This window comes from Anabrus simplex, chromosome 1 (genome assembly GCF_040414725.1).
Source record: "Anabrus simplex isolate iqAnaSimp1 chromosome 1, ASM4041472v1, whole genome shotgun sequence".
Classification (NCBI taxonomy): Eukaryota; Metazoa; Arthropoda; class Insecta; order Orthoptera; family Tettigoniidae; genus Anabrus; species Anabrus simplex.
In genome coordinates, this window is record NC_090265.1 from 1328697688 (window position 1) to 1328717188 (window position 19501).

The 19501-nt window shown below is 39.0% G+C and overlaps 1 protein-coding gene across 1 annotated transcript in view; it reads right to left on the bottom strand.

The window, feature by feature from the left end:
* LOC136878619 (aminopeptidase N) overlaps positions 1–19254 on the bottom strand; it is a 146403-nt gene extending 127149 nt beyond the window's left edge. The window contains exon 1 of the mRNA XM_067152095.2: positions 19181–19254. The gene's annotated coding sequence lies outside the window, so the exon portion shown is untranslated. The remainder of the gene's footprint in view (positions 1–19180) is intronic.
* Between the last annotated feature and the right edge of the window lie 247 nt (positions 19255–19501).

Genomic DNA, 19501 nt, shown 5'->3' on the forward strand with positions numbered 1-19501 from the left:
CATTTCCTGGGGCGTAAAAGAAGATAAGACAGTCAACGTTTCTTACAATGCCTCACCCGGTTATTCACAGTCTTTTACTGCAAAACTAGGCACGGGAAATTCGGGTATTGATGATTCACATTGGAATTACTTGAAAAAATTGTTAAAGGAGCATGAAAGATTTTGTAACTTGTTGGATGGAGTCTACGTAAAACGTGAGCTGAACTATAAAGGAGGAAAGGTTTTATTTTTTGTTTTCGTTTTTGCTAGTGGCTTTACGTCGCACCGACACAGATAGGTCTTATGTCGACGATGGGATAGGAAAGGCCTAACAGCTGGAAGGAAGCGGCCGTAGCCTTAATTAAGGTACAGCCCCAGCATTTGCCTGGTGTGAAAATGGAAAACTACGGAAAACCATCTTCAGGGCTGCCGACAGTGGGATTCGAACCTACTATCTCCCGATGCAAGTTCACAGCCGCACGCCCCTAACCGCACGGTCAAATCGTCCGGTAGGAGGAAAGGTAGAGGGAGTTGCTTTTAGTAGTAAAAGCGGAGAAAATAACACTAAATTAGCTACAACTGCACAAACTTTTATGTTGTCATCCAGTCTTTAAAAAAATAAAGATGTTGTTGATTTCTTTCCACGTAAGAACCTAACGTGACATTTCTCAGAAGAACTAACTTTGAAAGTCTTTAAAGTAATAACAGATAGGCCTATAGCTTATAAGGTAGCATGCATATATATATATATATATATATATTTATTTGCAAGTTGCTTTATGTCGCACCGACACAGGTAGGTCTTATGACGACGATGGGACAGGAAAGGACTAGGAGTGCGAAGGAAGCGTCCGTGGCCTTAATTAAGGTACAGCCCCAGCATTTGCCTGGTGTGAAAATGGGAAACCACGGAAAATCATCTTCTGGGCTGCCGACAGTGGGGTTCGAACCCACTATCTCCAGAATACTGGGCATAACTTCTAATAATAACAGTGTTAGTAGGAAAATGTTTGAAAAGCTGTGCAAGAGCAATTTACAAACCATTTTTCAAAACCCATTTGACGAAACACAAAAATAAATAATTGTTTGATACTGGTCATTTATTTAAAATCTTAATAAATAACTGGCTTAATCAAGCTGACAACTTATCCTGACTTTGACAATCCTGGGTCACACAAAAAAATGTCTGAGTCTATCTAGTGCGGCCTTGGCTTGCTCCTGCCCTGGACCAAAAGGTGTTGTACCAGACTCTTTTAGAGCTACAAAATGTAAACCTGTATACTAATGTTTTTACATGAGGATTCTCATAGAAAAATTCTGATTTCGCTTGTCAACAATGTTCTGGAAAACGAAAACGTCATGTTTAAAACATGCAGTGATTAAATAAATAGTTTTAAATATTTCGTTGACAAATGTATATACATCTTTTGTAATATATTACCGAATAACAATAGAAAAGTTACCGTAGACAAACTCGTGGCTAAGAAGAAGAAATCCTCAGGAAAATAAAAGTGTATAAACTGAAACCTTAGGAATTGTTAGGTAAGTTTTAAGTTGCAGCTTAATTTCTAAGAAAGGTTTCAGACTATTGTTGTGAATTGCCATCATGTATTTTCCTAGTAACATTACAATTATTTGTATACGTACTATGCGTTCTAATCTTTTACATGATACCGTGTTCAGTTACAAGTGACAGATGTCAGCATAATTTTACGTAAATAAATATACATATACTGCCCAGCCAGTTTTCTCCACTCATAAAACTCGTGTAGTATACAAGCCTAAGTAAAGCCACAATTGAAGGAGTGCGCAGTTATATCGTTAAGGTTGAATAAATGAACAATATCATGGTGAAAGTGAGAGCGGGCCCTACACTGCCATGCTTAACGCCAGCCACTCTCGTGACGTCACGGTCCGAGCCTTGTGGCCTGTCTATCTAGTGCGGCCTTGCCTTGAGGCGGTAGAGGTGGGATCCGTCGCTGAGTCCGAGGGAAAAACAAACACTGGAGGGTAAACGCATTAAGAAAGAATTATATTTTCCAACGGAAGACTGAGAAAGGAGCCAAGCTATTTCGGGTTTGATCTTCGCAAGTGATATCTTTTACTCACATTAACACCATCAAATATCAAAATAGCATTAATGGGATAATAAATTATTGTAAAGTGTGGAATCTAAAAATTAATCCACAGAAAACAAGCGTTATGGTGTGTAAAAGGGGTGAACAACTCTCAAAAAGTGAACAGTGGTGGATGGTTAAGAAAAAAATAGACGTTAAAAATTGAATACCTAGGGACGCTCATACGTAGCCATGGCAGAAGAGATAAAAGGGAAAAATTGAAGGGAATTTCTTTGGCTGGTATAAAAATATTGGATAGAAATATGCCAAACATCGAAAACACATTTCAGGAAAATGTATTTAATTGAATAGTTAAAAGGAAGTTATTGTGTGGGACAGAAATTTGGGGAATAGATGAGGAATTTTAGCATTAGATGCAGTTGTAAGTAAATTTGACAAAATTATAATGGGATTGCCAAGCTTTACTGCAAATGGTGGAGTGAGAATGGTGTGTGTAGGATGAATATAGGACATACATTGCTAAACGAATATTTAAATACTCGTTGAGGCTGAAGACAGGGGCAGGAATTGAAATTCTAAGGATAGCATATCAGCACCAAATGAAACATTGAAATGAGGGTTGTTGGGAGTATGGGGTGAAGAAACTACTGGATGACTTTGGAATGGACTACCACTGGGCAATAAATTTATCAAGGAATGATACGGGATTGTGTAGGAAGGTGGTCCAAAGAGTGAAAGACATTGAAAGACAAACAATTTCAACAGAATATTACTGCAAGAGAACACTTGTTGAATTTTGTAACATAAATACAAATATGGCAGTAAGGCCTGACACGTTAATCATCATCATCATCATCTGTTTACCCTCCAGGTTCGGTTTTTCCCTCGGACTCAGCGAGGGATCCCACCTCTACCGCCTCAAGGGCAGTGTTCTGGAGCTTCAGACTCTTGGTCGGGGATACAACTGGGGAGAATGACCAGTACCTCGCCCAGGCGGCCTCACCTGCTATGCTGAACAGGGACCTTGTGGAGGGATGGGAAGATTGGAAGGGATAGGCAAGGAAGAGGGAAAGAAGCGGCCGTGGCCTTAAGTTAGGTACCATCCCGGCATTCGCCTGGAGGAGAAGTGGGAAACCACGGAAAACCACTTCCAGGATGGCTGAGGTGGAAATCGAACCCACCTCTACTCAGTTGACCTCCCGAGGCTGAGTGGACCCCGTTCCAGCCCTCGTACCACTTTTCAAATTTCGTGGCAGAGCCGGGAATCGAACCCGGGCCTCCGGGGGTGGCAGCTAATCACGCTAACCACTACACCACAGAGGCGGACCCTGACACGTTAATAGAAAGGAAAATTAGAGGTTGATGGTTGATGTGAGTAAATTTGGCCTTGTTTTATAGCCTAAAGCTCTTCCTGACGCCCAGAGACGGGTTTATAATATAGGCCTTTTAGGCACGTACCTAGGAGTGGCAAAACAAGAGGGCAGCAACTATTGGCCAATGTTCGTTAATGCCTACCATACAAGTTACTTGATTAATCTTTCACAATTAATTCTTATAACAGCGAACCATCTGTGTGGTCCTACATTTCTAACAGACAAGTAATATACATAGCGGTGGTTTTAACAATTCTGCCTCTAGGTAAAATATACCATGCGCCCACCTGAAGAGAACAGTAGTGAAAAAATACAAGTAATTACAGAATATCGTACACCAAAGAATTAATATTTGCTGCGATTGCAGAACCGCGCTATACCCTTCCGTATGCTACTAAGGAGTCGACTGGATTCGAAGTCATGAACCGGGCGAGTGGGCCGTGCGGTTAGGAGAGCGCAGCTGTGAGCTCGCATCCGGGAGACAGTGGGTTCGAACCCCACTCTCGTCAGCCCTGAAGATGGTTTTCCGTGGTTTCCCATTTTCACACCAGGCAAATGCTGGGGTTGTACCTTAATTAAGGCCACGGCCGCTTCCTTCCCATTCCTAGGCCTTTCCTGTCCCATCGTCGCCATAAAACCTTTCTGTGTCAGTGAGACGTAAAGCAAAGTAGCAAAAAAAAATCGAAGCCATGACCACCCGAGTGTAAAATTGCTATGAAGTTAATTATTATGTATCCGAAAACCGTAAAAGTAGGTAGTGGGACGTAAAGCCAATGATATCGTTATTAATTATCATCGAAATCAAAATGTAATGAGAATTGAACCAAGAGTTAATATAGTAAATAAACCTGGAAATGAGGGTGCATATAAATTCATACAATGCCGTTGTAAAAATTGAAAATTAAGACTAAGCTAGCAAGCCAGGAAAGCATAATATGTTGCAATGCTGTGATAAGAGATTTGCCGAGGGTTGGGCTAAATTTAGCGTAGTCTTTGATATTTAAACGCAAAGGTGGTATTGCAGTGAGAAAGGGATGTTTCTAGAAACAATTAGAAATTCCGTTAAGAGGTGTGTGCGCGAATCTAGTAGGTGCTGGATAACACTGAACGGACGAATGAACAACCCAGAAGTTAGTGCTATAATTGTGCCTATGGGCGCAGAAATGTTAAATCCACCATTGCTGACTCAAACCGTATGTGGAGGGAGGTATTCACTTCTGCGTGTTTCTGTGGTGGATGGTAGTACAGGGAGTTAACCAAATATGTACCGTATAAAATTCCGACCCGGCTGAGGGACGAACCCTGGAATCTCTGAACAGTAGGCCTTCACGCTGACGCTTCACCCAATGAGCCAGACTTCTGCGATAGAACACATATTGTAATTAGTTCGAGATTCACCGATAATACACAAGTCCGACTCGTTGGCTCAATGGTCAGCGTACTGGCCTTCGGTTCAGAGGGTTCCGGGTTCGATTCCCGGCCGGACCTGGGATTTTAATCGGTTCTGATTAATACTTCTGACTCGGGGACTGGGTGTATATGTCCGCCCCAACACTCTCCTCATCATATTCAGACAATATACTACCAACCACCATATAGTGTTGGCGTCAGGAAGGGCATCCAAATCCAAAGAAGAGGAAGAGTCACCAATAATACACAATATCAAAAGTACAATCCTCAACCAGTTTAGATAACCGGAAGTGGAAAGTGTCCTGGAACAAGGTAGTTCAAACCAGCCTGATATCGTACGGACAGACAAGGCCTTAAAGGTCACATATCTGTCAAGAGAACGAGGGAAATAACAGCCAGTGGCAGTGCCTGAGATCGAACCTCGGATCTAGAAACAGTGCAGTTTCCCAGGAATGATCATTGTGCTGCCCAACCCAGTAGAAGTTGTAGAGAGTTGAGCATTATTAGAAAATAGAACCTACTTAAGGAAAAGAAGATAAAGCTATCGTATGGTTACACGCACTATACTTGCACCACTTACGACACGTGACTCCCTGTTAGATAAGGTGTGAACTACGCACGTGTACATCGCTACCTGGTTAATTCCCAGAAGATAAAACGTTCCTGAAAACACCCATATCACACTAGACGGAAGTGTACTGCTCTCCAGGGACACTGAGCTCGAGCGACCCCAGATGTACTTGTAATAAGCTGAAGAATCTTATTTAGGAAAATAATAATATATTTATAATTGTTAGAAACTTGTATGAAAACCTACAGCCTGTTTTTCAGTCATTGACCGGGTCAGGGATGGAATGAATGAAGCAGATATAGGCTATTAGTACGATGGGGTCGCCACTCCCAAAGTGATTTATTAATGACTAGAGATGGGAATTATAGGCACGAATAGGTTAGAATGCAAACGTATTTGAACAAGGCGCAAGTGAAAACTAGCCGCTCTACAGATATGTCGGGGAGTTGCATAAATTTTAGGGGTTCTGATAATTCAGATCGATAATATTTATGCAAATCTCACCGCAGAACCGTCATGCGGGTAACATACACTTGCGCCTTGTTCAAATACATTTGCATTCTAACCTATTCGTGCCTATAATTCCCCTCTCTATTAATGACTAATAGATGCTATGAAATGAGAATGGAGAGTATTGCTGGAAAGAAAGATGACAGGGAAAACCGGAGTACCCGGAGGAAAACCTGTCCCCCCTCCGCTCTGTCCAGCACAAATCTCACATGGAACGACCGGGATTTGAACCACGGTATCCAGCGGTGAGAGGCCGACGCACTGCCGTCTGAGCCACGGAGGCTCAGAAACGTGTATATATATATATATATGTGATTTTCCGCTGTTCTTGCATTCTCTCTTTTATTGGACTAACCAGTTCCAACAACCTCGACAAGCCAACTGATGTCCTTTCCTAACTCTGACGGTTTTTGGTTTCCATACTTTGGAAGTTTTATTTTGGAGCTTTTCATGGCTCTACCGCTTCTTCCGGTGATACTTTTGCAGAGACATGGAATTCACTGTCAGGGGATGCATAGAGCTTGTCTCCTCCAGAAATTCAATTGCACTTAAAGAAAGAAAATCAGAAATGCTGCATGTGTCTTTGAGTGTGTGAGAGAATGACAGACTAGTAGAGTGAAATGAAGTATGTGAGCGCACGAGTATGTCAATGATTGGGTTGTTGGAAGTGGTTAGTCCAATAAAAGAGCAGCGAGACATCATATATATATACAAGTTTCTGACAATTAGAAATATTATTTTCCCAAGTAACATTCTTCAGTGTATTACAAGTACATCTGGGGTCGCTCGAGCCACCTGGCTTATTTGAGGTTTTGGCCGGAGATTTAAGACTGGATGCCCCTCCTGACATTAAATAATATTTCACGAGAAGATTCCAACCTAGGACTGATTAATTTCCCTAGTTTTATTTAAATGTTCACCATTCCGTTTCACCGTAGATAACCTCAAATATACGAAATTTCGTGTCAGAGTCAGGAAACGAACCCGAGGCTACTAGACGGAAGGTACTACGCTGACGCCCAGCACCATGTTTGCATCACACTTTATAGAAAATAAAAATGACCAACAATATCCTCAATAATAATAATAACAATAAAAATAATAATGTTTATATGTTGAGTGCTCAGCCCGGGGGCTGGTTTGGACCTGAACAACTCCGCCATCGGCCGTCATAGGTGGGCCAGGCGTCACTGAAGAAGCATACTACGGCTTCTTTTTAACAACTTGCTTTACGTCGCGCCGACACAAATACGTCTTACGGCGACGATGGGATAGGAAAGGCCTAGGAGTGGGAAGGAATCGGCCGTGGCCTTAATAAAGGTACAGCCCCCGCATTTGCCCGGTATGAAAATGGGAAACCACGGAAAACCATCTTCAGGGCTGCCGACAGTGGGGTTCGAACCCACTATCTCCCTGATGCAAGCTCACAGCTGTGCGGCCCTAACTGCACGGCCAACTCGTCCGGTTCTAGGAAAATGAGGAATGAGGTAGTTTCCCGTTGCTTTCCTCACCGAGCCCGAAGTTTGCTATTACATATCAGTCTGCCAAGCCCAATAAAATGCCGGACCAACCAATCTTATGAGCAACATTTTCACACCATTCACAACAGGGACTGGCTGCATAAGAAATGACATTACTAGCATCACTCATACCTCGGTCACTTTCATGTTGTCAAGGCCATGAGCCTGACACATGTGAATGAAAGCAACAAATTCGTTCTAGCCCACACCAGAAGACAGTGCATGTAAACACTAGGTCTTGCCAGCAAAGGCATAAATAATAATAATAATAATAATAATAATAATAATAATAATAATAATAATAATAATAATAATAATAATAATATTCTCGGTACCGAGCGAGATGCTCCTTTGTATGGACCATGCAATTATGAGCTTGCATTCTGGAGATCGCGGGTTCGAATCCCACTGTCGGCAGCCGGACGGATGCCTTACCATTTTGCACGAGGACAGTTGACAACGTTTTTGAAATGAAATTGATTTCATAAAAAAAGAATACAAATTTATACAGGATGCCATTTTTCCATTAACTTAATTTGCCAGTTCTATTCATTTTTCTTACCTACGTACATTTTCCGTATTTCATGAAAGCACCTTCTCGTAACCCCATTCTAAACTTTAGCAGTGCGCTCCACGTTGGGTGGAGGTCAACTGAAGCACGCATGTCACTCTACAACCGTACCAAGTATCAATATTGTTACTTGCTTTCTTCGAAAGTCAAATTTATCTACAAGCCTGTTATCAGTAAAGGCATGTACTTAACTACAGTACCTAACAAAATTTAAGACCACCAGCTAAAATCAGTTAATGAACTCTTGGACCTACATTTATGGTACAGGTTGGTATGCTTTCTTTTTTATTCGTATTGATGAACAACTTACGAAAAAGATTCGTTGAAGTGTTTATAGTTATAATTTTTTAAACATTTTGAGAACTTATGAAAGTAACCTACTTTTGGGTATAAAAGCCACCTTGTTCACTAAAATACAGCAGGAAATAAGGCTACTTATATTTTCCTAAATAATAGAGTGTGAATAATAGAGTGAATATTTCCTTAAAAGCCGAAAGATGAAAGTATCATATGGTCGCTTTTTCTACATTTTTCACCACACTCACTTCCCTGTTCGCACAGCAACAGTAACCTCAAAGATAAGACGCCACTAAGCGAAATTCTCTATCTGTAACAGGTAGTCTATTGACCCCTGCGATCTGTACTACGCGAGGAGTGCAAGTTTGTTGACAGTAGTTCATTCCAAAGAATTTTCCATGCATTTCTAAACACGATGTTAGTTTTTATATTTTTAATGCGAAATTTCAAAAACAACATCTCCAGAAAAAAAAAAGGAGTTACAAATAGTTGTGAAAGTAAGGAGAAATTGAAGGAACTTACAAGGAATTTGAATCTAGCGAAGAAGTCAACTAAAGATGACATGACGACAAACATAAATGGCAGTCATACAACTTTTAGTGAAAAACGGAAGGGTATGTAAAGGTACTTTAGGCAGAAATAGGTTCCAAGAAGGACATTCCACGCGTCGTTAATGAACAAGGGAAGTGTATATGTGCTTTTTGCTATTTTGCTTAACGTCGCGCCGACACAGATATGTCTTATTGCGACGATGGAATAGGAAAGGCCTAGGAAGTGGAAGGAAGCGGCTGTGGCCTTAATTAAGGTACAGCCCCGGCATTTGCCTGGTGTGAAAATGGGAAACCACGGAAAACCATCTTCAGGGCTGCCGACAGTGGGGCTCGAACCCACTATCTCCCGATTACTGGATACTGGCCGCACTTAAGCGACTGCAGCTATCGAGCTCGGTCGGTGTATATGTGAGGATTTACAGAAGACGGAAGTATTCAGTCAGCAGTATGTAAAGATTGTTGGTTATGAAGATAATGTCCAGTTATAGAAGGTGACTAATGCTAACAAAGTACTCAAATTTACATACGATAACAAAGAAATTTATTTAAAAAAGGCACGACAATTGAAAACTAGAAAAGTAGCTAGAATTGATAACATTTCTGGGGATATACCAAAGGCAATGGGTTGGGATATAGTACCATATCTGAAGTATTTATCTGATTACTATTTGGATCAAGCAGCTATATTAAATGTATGGAGAGAACGCTGTGTGTATAGAGGAAAGAGTGATAAACATAAATCCGATAATTATAGGCCAGTAAGCTTGGCATATGTTGCATGTAAGCTTTGGGAATGCATTGGTTATGGTTATATTAAACATGTTTGCGAAATTACTAACTGATTTGATAGAGGGCACTTACGGTTCAGGAAAAGTTACTCCACTGAAGGTAAACGTGTACGATTCCAACAAGGTATAGCAGGTATTTTACATTCGGTAGGTCAAATGGCCTGCATCGCGATTGACCTATCTAAGGCTCAAGGCAGTATTATTGGACCTTTATATTTTCTTATATATAAATTATATGAGTAAAGAACTGTAATCAGAAATAAGGCTTTATCTGAACGATTTTATACTATACAGAGTAATAAATAAGATGAGTAAAGAACTGTAATCAGAAATAAGGCTTTATCTGAACGATTTTATACTATACAGAGTAATAAATAAGATGAGTAAAGAACTGTAATCAGAAATAAGGCTTTATCTGAACGATTTTATACTATACAGAGTAATAAATAAGATGAGTAAAGAACTGTAATCAGAAATAAGGCTTTATCTGAACGATTTTATACTATACAGAGTAATAAATAAGATGAGTAAAGAACTGTAATCAGAAATAAGGCTTTATCTGAACGATTTTATACTATACAGAGTAATAAATAAGATGAGTAAAGAACTGTAATCAGAAATAAGACTTTATCTGAACGATTTTATACTATACAGAGTAATAAATAAGATGAGTAAAGAACTGTAATCAGAAATAAGGCTTTATCTGAACGATTTTATACTATACAGAGTAATAAATAAGATGAGTAAAGAACTGTAATCAGAAATAAGGCTCTATCTGAACGATTTTATACTATACAGAGTAATAAATAAGATGAGTAAAGAACTGTAATCAGAAATAAGGCTTTATCTGAACGATTTTATACTATACAGAGTAATAAATAAGATGAGTAAAGAACTGTAATCAGAAATAAGGCTTTATCTGAACGATTTTATACTATACAGAGTAATAAATAAGATGAGTAAAGAACTGTAATCAGAAATAAGGCTTTATCTGAACGATTTTATACTATACAGAGTAATAAATAAGATGAGTAAAGAACTGTAATCAGAAATAAGGCTTTATCTGAACGATTTTATACTATACAGAGTAATAAATAAGATGAGTAAAGAACTGTAATCAGAAATAAGGCTTTATCTGAACGATTTTATACTATACAGAGTAATAAATAAGATGAGTAAAGAACTGTAATCAGAAATAAGGCTTTATCTGAACGATTTTATACTATACAGAGTAATAAATAAGATGAGTAAAGAACTGTAATCAGAAATAAGGCTTTATCTGAACGATTTTATACTATACAGAGTAATAAATAAGATGAGTGAAGAACTGTAATCAGAAATAAGGCTTTATCTGAACGATTTTATACTATACAGAGTAATAAATAAGATGAGTGAAGAACTGTAATCAGAAATAAGGCTTTATCTGAACGATTTTATACTATACAGAGTAATAAATAAGATGAGTGAAGAACTGTAATCAGAAATAAGGCTTTATCTGAACGATTTTATACTATACAGAGTAATAAATAAGATGAGTGAAGAACTGTAATCAGAAATAAGGCTTTATCTGAACGATTTTATACTATACAGAGTAATAAATAAGATGAGTGAAGAACTGTAATCAGAAATAAGGCTTTATCTGAACGATTTTATACTATACAGAGTAATAAATAAGATGAGTGAAGAACTGTAATCAGAAATAAGACTTTATCTGAACGATTTTATACTATACAGAGTAATAAATAAGATGAGTGAAGAACTGTAATCAGAAATAAGGCTTTATCTGAACGATTTTATACTATACAGAGTAATAAATAAGATGAGTGAAGAACTGTAATCAGAAATAAGACTTTATCTGAACGATTTTATACTATACAGAGTAATAAATAAGATGAGTGAAGAACTGTAATCAGAAATAAGACTTTATCTGAACGATTTTATACTATACAGAGTAATAAATAAGATGAGTGAAGAACTGTAATCAGAAATAAGGCTTTATCTGAACGATTTTATACTATACAGAGTAATAAATAAGATGAGTGAAGAACTGTAATCAGAAATAAGGCTTTATCTGAACGATTTTATACTATACAGAGTAATAAATAAGATGAGTGAAGAACTGTAATCAGAAATAAGGCTTTATCTGAACGATTTTATACTATACAGAGTAATAAATAAGATGAGTGAAGAACTGTAATCAGAAATAAGACTTTATCTGAACGATTTTATACTATACAGAGTAATAAATAAGATGAGTGAAGAACTGTAATCAGAAATAAGGCTTTATCTGAACGATTTTATACTATACAGAGTAATAAATAAGATGAGTGAAGAACTGTAATCAGAAATAAGGCTTTATCTGAACGATTTTATACTATACAGAGTAATAAATAAGATGAGTGAAGAACTGTAATCAGAAATAAGGCTTTATCTGAACGATTTTATACTATACAGAGTAATAAATAAGATGAGTGAAGAACTGTAATCAGAAATAAGACTTTATCTGAACGATTTTATACTATACAGAGTAATAAATAAGATGAGTGAAGAACTGTAATCAGAAATAAGACTTTATCTGAACGATTTTATACTATACAGAGTAATAAATAAGATGAGTGAAGAACTGTAATCAGAAATAAGGCTTTATCTGAACGATTTTATACTATACAGAGTAATAAATAAGATGAGTAAAGAACTGTAATCAGAAATAAGGCTTTATCTGAACGATTTTATACTATACTGAGTAATAAATAAGATGAGTAAAGAACTGTAATCAGAAATAAGACTTTATCTGAACGATTTTATACTATACAGAGTAATAAATAAGATGAGTAAAGAACTGTAATCAGAAATAAGGCTTTATCTGAACGATTTTATACTATACAGAGTAATAAATAAGATGAGTGAAGAACTGTAATCAGAAATAAGGCTTTATCTGAACGATTTTATACTATACAGAGTAATAAATAAGATGAGTGAAGAACTGTAATCAGAAATAAGACTTTATCTGAACGATTTTATACTATACAGAGTAATAAATAAGATGAGTAAAGAACTGTAATCAGAAATAAGACTTTATCTGAACGATTTTATACTATACAGAGTAATAAATAAGATACAAGATAGTGAGTGACTGAAAGAAGTCCCCGACAATGTCGTGAAATGGACAGCAGGCACTGGTATGTTGACAAATGGGGGTGAAAAGTGAAGTTGCGAGTTTCATAAAGAAATTTTAATTACTGCGTTTTTAGGGTGAAAGTTCCTCATGGGGATCATCGTAATTACCTAGGTGTTAAGACCCTAATTGAGGTGATCACATAAATGGGATTGTAAATGAAGTTTACAGATCTCTTCGCATGGTTATGAGGGTAATTTGCGTTTGTAGTAAGGATGTAAAGGAGAAGGCATGCACGTCACTGGTTCCAGGGTATTGGACCCTCACCAGGATTACTTGAATCGAGAAGTAAAAGAAATCCGAAGAAAAGTAGCTCGATTTGTTCTGAGTGATTTCCGACATAAGAACAGCGTTACGAAAATGTTGCAAAGTTTGGGCTGGCAAGACTCGGGAGGACCGGGCGAGTTGGCAGTGCGATTAGGGGCGCGCAGGTGTGAGCTTGCATCCGGGAGATAGTGGGTTCGAATCCCACTGTCGGCAGCCCTGAAGATGGTTTTCCGTAGTTTCCCATTTTCACACCAGGCAAATGCTAGGGCTGTAACTTAATTAAGGCCACGGCCGCTTCATTCCAACTCCTAGACCTTTCCTACCCCATCGTCGCCATAAAACCAATCTGTGCCGGTAAGACGTAAAGCCGCTAGAAATAAAAAGACTCGGGATGCGGGCTGCTGGACTAAGCGATATGTTCTGAGCTGTCAGTGGAGAGATGGCGAGGAATGACTTTAGTAAACGAATAAGACTGAGTAGTATTTTAAAAATTAGGAAAGATCAAAATATGTAGATAAAAATGGAATTCAAGAGGAAAACGTGGGACGAATATTATTTGTAGGAAAAAGGTTTATCGTTTCGATACAGTTTCAATATTTGAAGATTTTTAAAACAATGTTTAACAATTGATAGGGAATCTGCTAACCTGGGTTACTGCCCTAAATGACTGAACATTCATTTACAGAGTTGCGTTTATGGAAATCTAGACTGGCCATGACGAACGTAGTTTCCAGAACTCCACTGTGGCCTTTCAGCAGTGTATTCCTGAAATTCATCCCAACATTTCGAAACTGTTGCAACTATTGTGCACAATACCAGTTTCAACATATACACCAGAATGATAATTTTCATGTGTGAAAAGGTTAAGGACCTATTTGCGATATTCATTCTCCGATACATACATATATCTTCTTTATAGATTGTTTTGCCTTTCAGCGTTCGGTCTGCTAGCCTCTGTGAATTTACAAACCACAGCCACAATCCTCTATTTGTAACTAGTTCTGTGTCCTCGCTTAGTTCTATTCCTTTTATCTTTAAATCGTTCTAAACTCAGTCTAACCATCGTCGCCTTTGTCTCCCTCTACTTCTCTTACCTTCCATAACAGAGTCCATTATTCTTCTAAGTAACCTATCATCCTCCATTCACCTCACATGATCCCACCAACGAAGCCCGTTTATGCGTACAGCTTCATCCATCGAGTGCATTCCTAATTTATCCCTTATCTCCTTATTCCAAGTACTCTCCTACCATTGTTCCTCCTGTTTGTACCAGCAATGATTCTCATTACTTTCATGACTCTTACTTTTAACTTACGAATAAGATATCCTGAGTCCACCCAGCTTTCACTCCCGTAAAAAAAAGTTGGTCTGAAAACAGACCGATGTAAGGATGATTTCGTCCGGGAGCTGACTTCCTTCTTACGGAATACTTTGATCGCATCACTGAGCTCACTGGATTAGCTTTACTGCACCTTGATTCAATCTCACTAAATTACCACCCTGGGAGAACACACATCCTAAATACTTGAAATTATCTACCAGTTCCAGCTTTGTATCACCAATCTGACTTTCAGTTATTTTGACTTTCCTACCCACTGGCAGCAATTGATTTAGTCTTGGAAAGGCTAATTTTCATTCCATACTCATTGAACTATTTTCAAGTTCCACGGTATTAGACTGCAGGCATTCGACACTGCCATTAATACCAAGTTGTCAGCATAGGCCAACATTTTCTCCTAACTGAATCCCTCCCTGCCACTTCACACTTTTAAGCAGATGATCTCTCTTAACTATGATCAACAAAGGTGAAGTATTACAGCCTTGTCTAACCCCTCGAAGTGACTTGAGCCAAGAACTCATTACATTATCAGTTCTCAATTTTCAACATAAATGCCTTTGATTGATTTCAGTAATCTACTCCTAGTCCCAATACGGCGAACATCCTTTCCCTCGGTACTCGGTCATATGCCTTCTCTGGAACTATGAAACATAATTAAACTGTCTATTCCTCTCGTAGCATTTTCAGTTACTTGGCGCAAACTGAAATTTGATCCTGACGGTCTCTCTATGGTCTGAAACCACACTGCTTTTCATCCAACTTATTCTCAACCACTGATCGCACCCTCCCTTCCAAAATGCCAGTAAACACCTTGTCTAGTATACTGATCAATGAGATACCTCGATAGTTGTTGCAATCCTTCCTGTTCCCTTCCTAATAGATAGGTGAAATTATTGTTTTGGCCATTTAGAAGGTTACCAACACTCCATGCTAATCTTATTACTCTATGAAGCTATTTCGTACCTGCCTTCCCAATATATATCACCATTTCAGGTCTAATTTCATCTATGTCTCCGACTTTATGACAATGGAGTTTATTTACCATCCTTTCCGCTTCATCAAATGTAATTTCACCAACATCATTGTCCTCATGGCCAAGAGCTTGGTTGTTCGCGACGTCACCAGAGAGATTTCCTTTCACGTTGAGAAGATTTTCAAAATATTCCTTCTACCTGTCCAGTGATTTCCTGGGATATATTATGAGTTCACCTGATTTACCCAAAACGCTATTAATTTCATTTCTCCTTCCCTTTTTGAGATTCTTTATTACTGTCCAGAAAGGTTTTCCTGCTGTTTGACCTAGCCTTTCCAGGCGATTACCAAAATCTTCCGGCGTTTTGTTCTTATATTCAACAACTATTTGCTTCGCTCTGTTTATTTCATCTACGTACAGTTCCTTGTCTGCATTGGCCCTTGTTTAGAGCTATTTCTGATAAGCCTTCTTTTTATGTTTACAGGCTGCACTTCATCATTCCACCCAGGTATTCGCTTTTCCCGTGTTTACACACAGTTGTTCCTGTTTCTACTAAAGCATCCCTGTATGCCACCCATTCTCTTTATATATCCTGGACCGAGCTCGATAGCTGGAGTCGCTTAAGTGCGGCCAGTATCCAGTATTCAGGAGATAGTGGGTTCGAACCCCATTGTCGGCAGCCCTGAAGATGGTTTTCCGTGGTTTCCCATTTTCACACCAGACAAATGCTGGGACTGTACCTTAATTAAGGCCACGGTCGCTTACTTGCACTTCCTAGGCCTTTCCTGTCCCATCGTCGCCGTAAGACCTATCTGTGTCGGGGCGACGTAAAGCCAATAGGAAATATATATATATCCTCGACCTGCTCACTGTCCATTGTTTGTAAATGTTCACTAATCATATCCATGTGCTTATGTCTAATTACCTCGTCCTGGAGATTTCCTACCATTATTCGTCTGCAGACAGATGATTTCACTTTCTCTATCCCTCTAGAGACTTAGTTCTCTACGGATAAGATAGTGGTCGGTATCATCGAAAAATCGTCGGAATACCTACACATTCCTAAGAGATTTCCTGAATTCAAAGTCGGTTTAGATATAGTCTATTGTGGGTCTGGTGCCCCGACCCTCCCATGTGCAGCGGTAAATAGCCTTGTGCTTGAAGAATGTATTTATAACTATTCTAATCCCATACTAATACAGATGACCAGCAAACGCCTCCCATTCCTATTAGCTTCTATATCTTTCCCACATTTACCAATCACCTTTTCGTATCCTGCAGTTCTATTTTCAACTCTCGCATTGAAATCGCAAGTTAGCACTACCCTATCCTTGATGTTGACCTGACTACGATGTCACTCAATTCATAAAACTTGTCAACTTCATCCTCATCTACATCCTCACATGGTGAATACACTGAGACAATTCTCGTCCTAATTCCTCCAACTGTAAATCTAACCACATCTCACTCATTTACGTGCCTAACAGAAACTATGTTCCGTGCAGTAGTATTGCTGATGAACAGTCCTACCCCACACTCTTTCCTTCCCTTTCCAACACCCGTCAAGTTCACTTTATTATATCCTAACTTCCTCGTCATCTTCCTTACGCGAATACCATTTACTCCTATGTTTGTTTTTTTTTTGCTGACTCAGTCAGTTCTACTCTCTCTCTTCCATAAGCCTCATTAATATTTATAGCTCCCCATCGAATTCCATTTTGTTCTTCAAGTTGTTTCCGGGGAGTCCCTCGCCCGTTAAAAGGGAGTAGGACTCCATTACTCTCATAGGTACGAGGCTTGCTTAAAACGTTCTGAGCGTTCTCGGTGAACATTCTATGAAGCAGGATGAACTTACACGTAGTTCCAGTGAGGATCTCTATTCTATCGGGTTGTATAGTCCTAGCCGCCTGAGCACAAGGAGGGTCATGACTCAAAATATGTCCAAGGTGTCCACTCCCATTCCATAGCAATTGGTATCTCGACTCTCATGACTACTTACTAGGCCACTCAGCTGTTGTCCGTGGGTCACAAACTAGGACGTGACAACAGTAACCCACGCCACGAACCTCTCAGACAAGACTAAATGGCATTGCCATATTGTCTATGCATGAGGACGTTACTCTGTCAGCTGCCAAAGTGATAGATTAACTTGCTCAGAAAAGAAGAGGAATTGAGTTGATTTTGAAATTTCTTACGCTTTGAAAGGAATGCGTTTTACTTTGTACAGTATATCTAAGTCATGTTGTATGTGTGTTGGATATTCAGCCCGAAGGCTGGTTTGAACCTCCACAGCTCCGCCAAAGGCTGTCATAATAGCCTAGGCGTCACTGAAGAGGCATACTAGAGAAATGAGAAGTAAGGTAGTTTCCCGTTGCTTTCCTCGCCGAGCCAGAAGTTGCTATTACATATCAGTCTGCCAAGCCCACTGAAATGCATACACCAACCGACCCTATGAGCGATATTTTCACACCATTCATAAGAGGGACTGGCTGCATAAGGAATGGTATTACTAGCATCACTTATACCTCGGTCACTGTCACACTGTCAAAGCCAAGGATGAGATTGAGACAGGCCAACGAAAGTAACAAATTTATTCTATCCCATTAAGTGATTGAATCTCAAGATTGTTATTGCTGTTGAACTTGATAGAATTGTGCACTTCTGTTACGCTACATTGTCGTGGTTTTTACCAAATGAATTCACTAATATATAAATCACCGGCAATGCAGTAATACAGTAATAAAGAATATGCATTTATAGGAAGGGGAATTAGGAATTGGAATAACTTACTAAAGGAGATGTTCAATAAATTTCCCATGTCATTGAAATCATTTAAGAAATGGCTAGGCAAACAACAGATAGGGAATCTGCCACCTGGGCGACTGCCCTAAATGCAGGTCAGTATTGATTGATTGAACTCAATTGTGGAACAGTGGGTTGCGTTTCGGATGCCTGTATAACTGTTTTCCCATTGCATACTTTTTCCCTCACTTAAATGATGATGCGATGTAACTTTGTCCTCCACTAATAGATCATTTTGTCAAGTGTACAGCGAGTTCCAGTGTTTTTTCTACAGGCAAGCCTCTACATTCATTTAAACTTTGTTTTATGATTGTAACTATTATTAATCCCACAGGGAAATATCGTATCTACGCCACTGTTCCTATGAACTCAGCTACCCTGTGCAGGCATTTGATTTTGACGCCATTTAAGTTACCTGTGCGTCAATGTCGACGTTCTGTTTTACCCTAGGTAGAATAAAGCGGATCTCTGTTGGGGAACGACGACTGAGATTTTTAAATTTTTTTTTGGGTAAACACATCGCCAGTGATTTTTACACGCCGACGACACAGTGCGACACGAAATGTCGAATGGAATTTGTTCGCCCTTCAAACATCCGACTACCTCTGTCCTGTTTGAACCCGCAACTTGGTATCGGCAGGCAAACACTCTACCACTGATCCACAGAGGGAGCTATTGACTTCAATAATAGTTCAAAGTATGAACTGTATGGTGTTTAAATGGACTATTCTAATAGGTTTCATAATAAACTTTATGAAAATCAGACTACTGACTTCTATGTCTCAATGTGTCAAGGAGCTATTCTATCGTGTTAGAAATTCAATCACGAAAATCCAGCAAATAGCTTTTAGCGAATAAAATGTGTTTGTCTTTCGTGAATTTGGATGTATTTCTGACACTCGAAATAAGCACAGTTATTTTGTATCGTTAATTCATCACTTATCAAGAAATTATATACGTAAATATTGCTACTCACCTGTTGGCTGCCTGAGGAACAAAAGAAGTCGTGCGCGTCCTTGAGGGTGGCACTTTTATATGAGATGCTGCGGCTGTTCTCTTGATCCCCTTATCGTAACTTCACTGTCGTGGGCTTCATACTCTCTTATAGGTTAATCGTTGTTTGATCCCCATCCGATTGTGTTTGGGATAAAGACTCGCATATCTCCCAGATATCAGTTATCTGGCGCGGTATGGTTTTTCTCTTACCCTTGTAAATCTATAATGTCTAAGGAAATAAGCCTACTGTTATTCTAAAAGGAACAGATGCCAAAGAAATGATTCAATGTGCTATTGATAT